Source organism: Catharus ustulatus, chromosome 4 (assembly GCF_009819885.2).
Source record: "Catharus ustulatus isolate bCatUst1 chromosome 4, bCatUst1.pri.v2, whole genome shotgun sequence".
Classification (NCBI taxonomy): Eukaryota; Metazoa; Chordata; class Aves; order Passeriformes; family Turdidae; genus Catharus; species Catharus ustulatus.
In genome coordinates this window covers 77,017,154-77,026,709 of record NC_046224.1, presented here as the reverse complement: position 1 = coordinate 77,026,709, position 9,556 = coordinate 77,017,154, and positions in this window count along the sequence as shown.

Here is a 9,556-nt window from a genome sequence, read left to right as displayed (position 1 = left end):
GTGCTTAAGTAGAGATTGACTGCTAAGACTTATCCACTGCATTTTCTATTTTCTCTCCCTAAAACTTGATATCCCAGGATAGTGGGATAATGAAACTACACAAAAATTTATTACAATTCCAGTAAGAATGCTGAATTGTCAGGAAAAGAACTTTTTGCATGACAACTTAAAATGTTCTTAAAATACTTGATAAGATTGAACTTCTAACAACTGGATATTTAGATATTGAAGTTTCCAACTCAAATATAGTTATAAAAGGAAATTATGGGGGGAATAAAATAATGTTTTAAAAGTAAAAATACTATTGGTCATGATTTGTGTCTGAATGTGAGTCTGGGACAAAACATTGAAGTGTGAATGTGGTTGAGCACATGCTTAAATGTTGTTCACAGTAGAGATTAATTTTTCATTTGTTTCAGTGCTGTTCTCAGTAAGAATACAATACTAACCTATCAGATAAAAATCAGAGTGAACACATCAGTGTTAACAGAGAAATGTCAGCTTTCGCACAATGTAAGAAACCAAAACCTCACCTTGTGAATTTTTCAAGGACATCTCCAAAGGTGAGATCACGGTCATGACTGCAATCACACATATCATGAACATTGTTGTCAGATTAATTTTCATCTTCTCTTGTTGGAAAAACAAATGCAAAAGTATTTACATCTTTAGTTAATGTATTAAAGGCAAAGGTCGATTATTTTTGCAAAATGAGATTTCATATTATGGGTATTTATGCAAGAATTCCTTTACATGAAAATTCAACATTCTTACTGGAACTGTAGTAAATTCACAAGTAATTGAGCCTTAGGATAATATTAACATTACGACATCCATTCTTTTCTCTTTTAATAAACACACAGATTTCTTTGTTAGCTGAGTGAACACATCTGGCTTCCAAGACTTCCCTGTCTAGAAATTGTATGTCCATTGACTCCTCAATCCGTAATTCAGAGAACACCGCGCACGTACAGAAATCAAATTGTCTTGCTGATTACAGAATCACACATTTTTAATAGGAAAATTCTTTTCGATTTAGCTTCTGTGTATGAGTAAAAGTCATCATTCCAGGTATATTAAGATTTAGGAAAAAAAATTTATGTGCACAAGCAAAATTACATTTTTTAATTACAGAAATGTACATAATTTAAGAGATAATTGACCAACAAATGTTGTGTGTGAATCTGTTTCACCCAATTACATAAGTCATTTATAAAGTGGGAATATAGCTAAGATAATAACTTACAGAGGTAGTATAAATAGTAATTAAGAGCAGTTTGAATATTTGCCTGCTTTCCTATAATCTTTCCATGTAGATGTCCTAAGGAAACAGGAGGAGAGGAACCTAAAACCTGCAACAAATCTAAGCATGAAGTTACATTTAAGATTTCAGGCAGACACTTCTGCAGGAAGCTCAGAGATCTGCCCAGAAAGATTCAACTGCATAACCAGGTCCTTAGGGAACCTGTTTCCAAGTAAAATCTAGAAGCCACACAAGAGTTATTCACCTTCAACACTAAGTCAACTGTGTACATAGTGCTAAAGCTGTCACCTTTCCAACAAGAAAGAAACATAAAATCCTAATAAATCCAGACACTTTGAATGTCAGTGCTCTTTGCCCAGTAATGTGACAGACATCATCAGCTCTGCCTCAGTGCTGCCAGGGAGTTTATTCATCAAAACCAAAACCACCTTAATTGGCAAACTTCTCTCCTCTGGTCTGAGGCACCACAGGATGTTTAAATGCTACTGGCTCCAGCAAAAAGAGTTTGATAGGTACCCTTCATATTTAACCAATGCCTTTTTGAAAGACTATAAAATCCACACAATTATTACGACGGTCCCAAAATCTTCTAAACCTGGAAGATTGCAGGATTTGAATGTTTGCATCAGACTCCTGTAAGTGCTGTTATCGATCTTACATGGGCTCTCTCAAGGAATATCAATTCGCAGCAAATGGAAAATCTCCAAAACAAATAAAACAAAAATGTATCCAAAAAAAGCCAAATTCAGGTCCAATTTGAATGTGACTTTGAGACCTGACATCACAGAGGAATCTCTTTACCACTGCACATTCTTTCCATTTTGTTTCTCACAGAAAGTTTTGAAAAGCCTTAGGTTTATCCCACGGTGGTACAGAATCACTTCTGAAATCTCAGGGAAAAAAAAAAGCCTGGTGTGGAAGAGAATTCCTGTACACAACTGTGCCAGATGCTGGATTTAAAGCTGCATTTGCACGTCCTGCCACTCTGTCTTGGCATCTTTTTCCATGCTCGGTGCCTACGTATGCCTGTGCATGCCTGTGCCCTGAGCACTTCTCCAGCAACACATCAAGCCTTCCTCAGGCAGAAATCAAGGTGTAGTTACTTCTGCATATAATAGGAAAGCACTTCTGCACAAAGCTTGTGGTGCTGCTTCACCTTCGTGCCTTTCCGAGACTATTATGAATAATAAATTCTCAGGAAGCTTCCTACACTTATAGCTGGGTCCACAGCTCTGCTATGTGTTGATTTGGTTCACTTCATGGTAGCTCTACTTACAAGGTATCCAATAAAGCAAAAATGCTTATTGTTAGTTATTGTTAGCTTTTAGTTTCCTCATTTATGCTTACATCTTTCAGCTGAATGTTTAAACCTGTGCTGAAGGGTAAAGAATAATCTTCCCTAAAAAAAGAATCATTTAAGGAATTGGCAGGGTTGGTGCGGATGGGGGAAAACATTCAAGCCTCATGAGAGAAATTACTGTGGAGGAATGCAAGCAAAACAATTCGATCCATATAGTACAGAGGGAAATTCTGCAGATATGCAAGAAACAATGTGTTCAGGTAGTATGGGGTGAATCAGATGACCAACTTGGCACAGCAGGATGTGCTAACTTTACTATAAATCCTTATTTTATATTTTTTAGTGAGAAACATGAATCCTGCCCACGTGTTACCATTGTGCATCCATTCATATCCCTCTGGAAAAAATGCATTTTGTATACGTCTGTACTTAGATCTGAATACCAATTCAGCCACCAGATAAAAATTCTGAATTATCCTTTGGAAAAATACTGCTAACCTTTAAAATGTAATTGCTTTTGCAAACTGACAATTAATTATCCAAAAACAAAATGCACATTAGGCATTCAAATAATGAAATGTCAGTCAAGATAATAGAAGTGTCACTTTATTTTTTACTTTCAGAAATTATTTTAGTCTTGAAATTAATCTATATATGCATAGGCCAATGTATTTTGCAATTATACTCATTCACATAAAATAAATTCTTACAAAACTGTGCTATTTCTACCTACAGACTGCTTGCTTATGTCCTTGAACTACCACTGGTATTTCTAAAGGTACAAATACCACTACTATTACCAGCTGCTTCAAGCCTGCATTTATATTGAAGTGCCCTCTGCAGTATTTTGCTGCTTTCCAAGGGAATTTTCTGTCTACTGATGATTGCTAGAACATACTTATTTTACTGCGTAATGAATCTGGAAGTCAGACATCCTTACACAGAAACAAACCATGTTAACATCAGGATTGTGAGGTCTGAAAACATGGTTCACCATGAAGCTGCAAAAATTAGTGACCTCAAGGATGTGTTCCATTTCCCTAAATAATCACAAGATTTTATAAAGGCAAGATTAAGGATAGTTTACTTAAAACGTAAGTTTTTAGCAATGGGGAAGTGACGAGTGCACAGTCAAGACTGTTTGGTAGCATCTTCCCTTGACATCTTCACATCAGATTCTTGAAGATCCCTGCCAGCTCTGAGGCTAGCACACCTGCACCCTCCTCACGGATGCTCAAGGAGGCTGCTTCAGAGAGGGGAGCATGTCCCAGTTACGTGTGCCTTGGTCCAGCTGCTAAACCCTGTCACGGAGCCAACGAGAGCAGATGCTCAAGCCTCCTTCCTCCTTGTTCCTCCAGGGCAGAAAGGATGCTTCCTACCCCTGTGTTTCACTTTACAGACTCATTCCTTGAGACAGGGCATGGCTATGTTGCATGGAAAGATAAGACTCAGTTTTTTCCACTTTTGAATGTCAAAAAAGTTATTAAACATGGCAGTGCAAACAGTGCAACTGAGAATGCACTCCTTTCAGTACTGTAACATTTGCACTCCAGTACAAGTGTTTTTTTAGAGAGCCCGAATTATATCACACATGTGTAGAAATAAACACATCTGCTGTAGATTTACATACTGCCTGTGTATATTCAGATTCACGTAGACTGATGCAGATTAAAGCAATTAAAATATTTTCCAAAGCCCATAAGTATATTTTATACCTATGGATCCATAAATATGCATCTGTATATACATGTATTCTCTTGTGAGGGTACAGGCACATGTGAATGTGTGCACAATAAACCAGAATTCAATGTGAGCAAAAGAAACAAATTAAGTTCAAAATAATATGGATGTGAAACTAGTACTCATACTGTAACACCATATTTTAACAAAGCAATTGGAAGCACAAAATAAAATGTGGAATATTTGAACAGAGTCAGAAATGCAGCCCTGTTCCAAATGCATCCATCATTTTACCTGTAAAATTCATTCTATTTCAACTGCATCCCTGTTTGGGGTAGCACAGTAAGTGGGCACAAAAATACACCTTCTGTATATTTTTTGGTAACAATAGTTACTCTAACAGGCTGCCTTTTTAAAAAAAAATATAGTTAGCCACTTCTTAAAATGCTTTATTTCCTGTCTCTATCCAAGAATGGTTTGTATTTAATAATTTATAGAACCATGGGATTATAGAATGGTTTGGATTATAAGAGACCTGAAAGATCACAGTTTCAAACCCCCTGCCATGGGCAGGGACACCTTTCACTAGTCCCAGTTTTCCAAAGCCCCATCCAACCTGGCTTTGGACACTTCCAGGGATAGGGCAGCCACAGCTTCTCTGGGCAATCTGTGCCAGGTGCCTCACCACTGTCATAATAAAGAATTTCTTCCTAATATCCAATATAAAACTACTCTCCCTCAGTTTGAAGCCATTGCTCCTCGTCCCTTATGCCCCCTTACACACTCCTCACATGGTTTCCCCTCCAGACACTTCAGTATCCCCATTGCCCTCTTTTGGACACTCTCTAAAACCTTAAATATTTTTTTTGTATTGAGGTGCCCAAAACTGCACACAGGACTCAAGGTGAGGCTTCACCAGCTCAGAGCAGAGCAGGACAATCCCCTCCCTTGCCCACCCAGAGATGTTGTGCCTGATGCCCCTCAGGACATGCTTATCATATGTAAAAATAACCATCCAGCCCCAGGGCAACTCTGCACCCCATCCAGGCCTCTCATCAAGGCCTGTCTGAGTCATTCTGTGCTCATTTTGGTTTCGATAAGAATAAAAACAATATTTCCTACATTGTAAGGGGAAAAGCAGAGATTTTTCAGGGCAACATTTTAACTTAAACAACTGAAAACTTAGAGTTCTAATTTGTCCCTGTAAGACTTACTGAGAAACAGATATAGCATTTTGGAAAACAAAAGGCTTTGATTGGTCTAAATTATAAGTTTTTTGGAAATGGTATGCAGAGTTTTTGTTAAACTTACTAGGTGGGCACACAGATTTGTAACTTCACGCTAACTCAGACACTAATTTAGGCACATATTTTACAGGAAAAGCAGGAACAGAAATAAGCATTTTAACTCCTTTCACCCCTCTTCTTAATTTTTCATTACAATAACTCTTCAGTCAATTAAAAATCCAAGAATTATCAATTGCTCCATTTCCATATATATACAAATTACTGAACCTCTTTATTTAGTATATGTAGCTCTAATTTAATGAGTTCACCATGAGACTCTTGACTGATTCATAACATGCAAGAATAAAAAAGAAATTGCCTTTGTAGTTGTGAAAATTGATAATGCAGTTCATTCTTGAAGTACCCTGCAGATGCAGGCACCGTTTTTCAATCATCCTGATCAAGATATCTGTAAGACTTCACTGAGCATCTCTCCCTCCCCCAGTATCTGTGCCTAATACCAAGGAAAACCAGATAGCACAGAAAGAGCCACAGTCACATCTGGGCATAGGGGTAGGTGCACATCTGAGAACCAGAGCTATAATCACAGAAAGCAGAGAGTTTATGTATGGTAACAGATGCAGGAAAGTGTAATTTTGATGTTTTCACAAGGACAATATTTGGAGTTGTCTTCAACTTTGATATTTCTCGTTTTGTTCTGGTGCTTAAATGTACACCGTTCCTTCTTGTTGGATAACTGCAATTGGGCAGATAAACCACAGTTATGCTTTCCTTTTATAATGGAAGATTGATACTTACTTCCAGGAAACATTTCCATAATAAAATTTAGTATTAATAAACATTAATGATGAAGGCTTGAAACCTATTTTAATGAGCATTTGTGCCTGCAACATGCAGTAAGGCAAACATCTGTTGTAAATAACACAAGGGAGGTAGAAATATGGCCGTTCCATTTTCTAAGCAGAAATTTTAGTAGCTGATTTTTCAGCAATTCATTGAGCTCTTTTTTTCAGCAATAGAATAGGAAAAAGAGCAAGAATGGCTGGGTAAATATCCTGCCTCTGCTTCCTCTGTAAAAAGCTAGCTCACGCATTTGAAATATCTACAGAGCCAGTTGTTTTGAAGACAATGCTTTGATGCTGTGTTGATATCTCCATGATTATCTGAGTCATTTCCAAGGAAAAGGAAAGAGCAAGGAACGCTCTCTTATATTATTCCATGGTAAAATAGGGAAGATGGAGCAGCCATGAAGCAGATATTCTCACTGAACTGCTTTACTCTCCCTCCCACCTTCCCACATGCATTCAAAAGTTTCAGATACATAATAGTGCTATTTGGGAGGTGAGTGAGCTGTGACTAGCTCATAGCAGGCTTTTTCAGTGAACCAATTTTAATTTTTAGTAATGCTAAGCAGAGCAACCATAAACAGAAAGAATCATTTTGTGATGACAGCGATTAATTTCTTGCCATTTCCTCTATCACAGTAAGGAAATGGGAAATACATCCAAAAAACGTTTTCTTCTGCAGATTCATCATCACTAGATCATATATTATTGCTATGATATGAATACTCTATTGAGATGCTTGTGCTTAGAGAACACCTTCTCATTTCTGCAATTTCCCTTTTACAACTCTAGAATTCCAGATAATTTCTGCCTCATTACTTTAATATCATTCCTCACTGATGAGAATCTTAGGAGAAGGGACACATTTTATGACTTCAGTTCCTCTCCATGCATGAAAAGATTGCAAAAATATGTAAAAAAGTGATTGAGTCCAACTGAAAAAGGACAGACATTAAAGGTTCAGCCCCAATCTATTTATTTTTAAAGATTTTTCTCCCTTGTGCCACTGAATGACCAAAGGAAACAAAAAGGAAACTTCATATATCAGGTTAAAAAAAAATTAATAAAAGGAAGAACACAGTATGGGATTGATTTTGATTTTTTCTTTACTAGAACCACCATCTCCTCCTAGGAATAAAAGACCAAGGGTGAGGATATCTGTTAAAATTAATCTGGTAAGAGACTCAGAACTTTTGCAAGAGATAACCATAGCACTGGTTTCGGACTTGAAAAAATATGTAGGTGTTATCACTACCACAAAATTAACCCAAAGTAGAAAATTACCAGAAAATTCACAAAACAAGCTAAATTCATTTTTGAACACAATAGTCCTTCCTCATTTACAATATGCAATTAATCCTCTCCTGCCATTTATATCCCCAGTGTCATGCCATATTGAGAATTCTTGGTACTAGAAGTCACTAAGAACAAATTAACATTCAACTATCCATTTCTCAGGACTGTGTGCTTTTGATGTTTTTATGCACATGAGGAGCAGCTGTCAGATCCACCTTTCAGCAGCTTAACAAGCACTTAGATGCTCTCTCCTGGTTCAGTAGCTGCTCACAGTTAGGCTGCTTTCAGTTCAGTCAATGGGTTGAACTCCTGCTTCTTCCCTAGCAGTAGCCTTGCAAAATTATCTCAGCTGGAAGTCAGTCCCCAATCCCTAAATTTCCCCTAAATTTTCATCTCTGCCTTTAAGTAATAGATTTTGTGGCAGACTATGCAGAAGTTTCCAAAAGTGATTTCAGGACATATGGGAAATTCATGGTCTCCAACTCTGTTAGTTGGTGAAGCCAGGGGTGATCTAATAACAGCACGATCAACAGTTTCAGCACTATTGCTGTGCAACCAACACTTACTTGCTAGGACATGAAGTGAATAGAAGTACTGTTATGGTTAAACACTTTTATGGATCAAGGAAATGGGGAAGAAGTAGGAAGACAAGGGATCAGAAGTTTCGCAGTACCTCTTGCCATAGCTCTGTGCTAAGTACTCAGTGCTGGATGAACCCTGCAGATACAGAGGAAACAGGATTTAGAGTGAGTCTACTCACCCAAAATGCTGGGAAAGAAACACCCTATCATTTTGATCAGAGTTCTGCTGATTACAGAGAAGAGGAAACGCCGTTATAATGGGTTATGCTGCATTTTCCAAAATTGTGCTGACATGCAGTTACCCTGTGGGTTTTTGGGCCTGCTAGCAAACATCATCCTTGGAAGCACGTCAGTAGAAGCATATGGATCCCCTAGTGAGCATCTTGCTAAGATAACCCCCACAAAGAAACCAATCAATGTCTCATGGTAATCTGTAATTGCTGAACTTCCAGCTAATGGTATTCCTTCCCCAGGGCTCTGTGAGCTGCTGTTTGTAACACAATGCATATCATGAGTGGCAAGCAGCTGAGCTGACACCTACAGCCTGTGGGAAACAGACCTTTAGTTCACACATCTTTTTCAACCATTTTAAGCACAGACCACTGATATAAGGAATAACAGTTGTGGAACTTCCTCTGGAAAATGTTACAGCTAAAATAAAGCTGCCAATTTGTCTGATACAGGCCATCTTGTTTCTTGCCTAGAACATTGTCATAAAACTAGATGCTGCAACAGGAGTAGACAGTATGCCGAGCAGACACTGTTGATCTGAAATGTATCCAAAATAACTAAACCTCCTGAGCCTTGCTGGAAATTCCATTACAATAATCTTTCCAGCACTGGCACTCTGGGATCTGGAAAGTAGTCTGTTCTCTTGGTCTTGTTAATTCCTTGATTTATACTCACTTTTGTGTTCAGCCCTAAACAAGTCAGATTCTAGTTATTTACAGCCTGAACTAGAGAATATTTCCTTTCTCAGCTGAGTGGTGTTCCATCACAGTGAAATAATAAAGGCTACAAAGACGCAGCCTTTTTTTTTTTTTAAGACCCAAAGCTTGCTATGCCTATTTTTTTTTATTACTACTCCATTTTTCTAGGAACCTAATTAGACTAGGAAAACAGTACCAATTACCTGTCTATCTGTGAAAGCTTATCACAAAAAAGAAGAAATAATCCAGATTAGAACCAAAACCAGCCTCCCAAAAATAACCACATCTGCAGAAGAGAATTCTACCAATAAACCTGTTCTGATGCAAGTATAGCAGGGAGAAATTTTTTCTGAGCAAAACACAACTAGACCTTGACTAATTCTTCACACTGACATAAAGTTCTATTTGTGTACC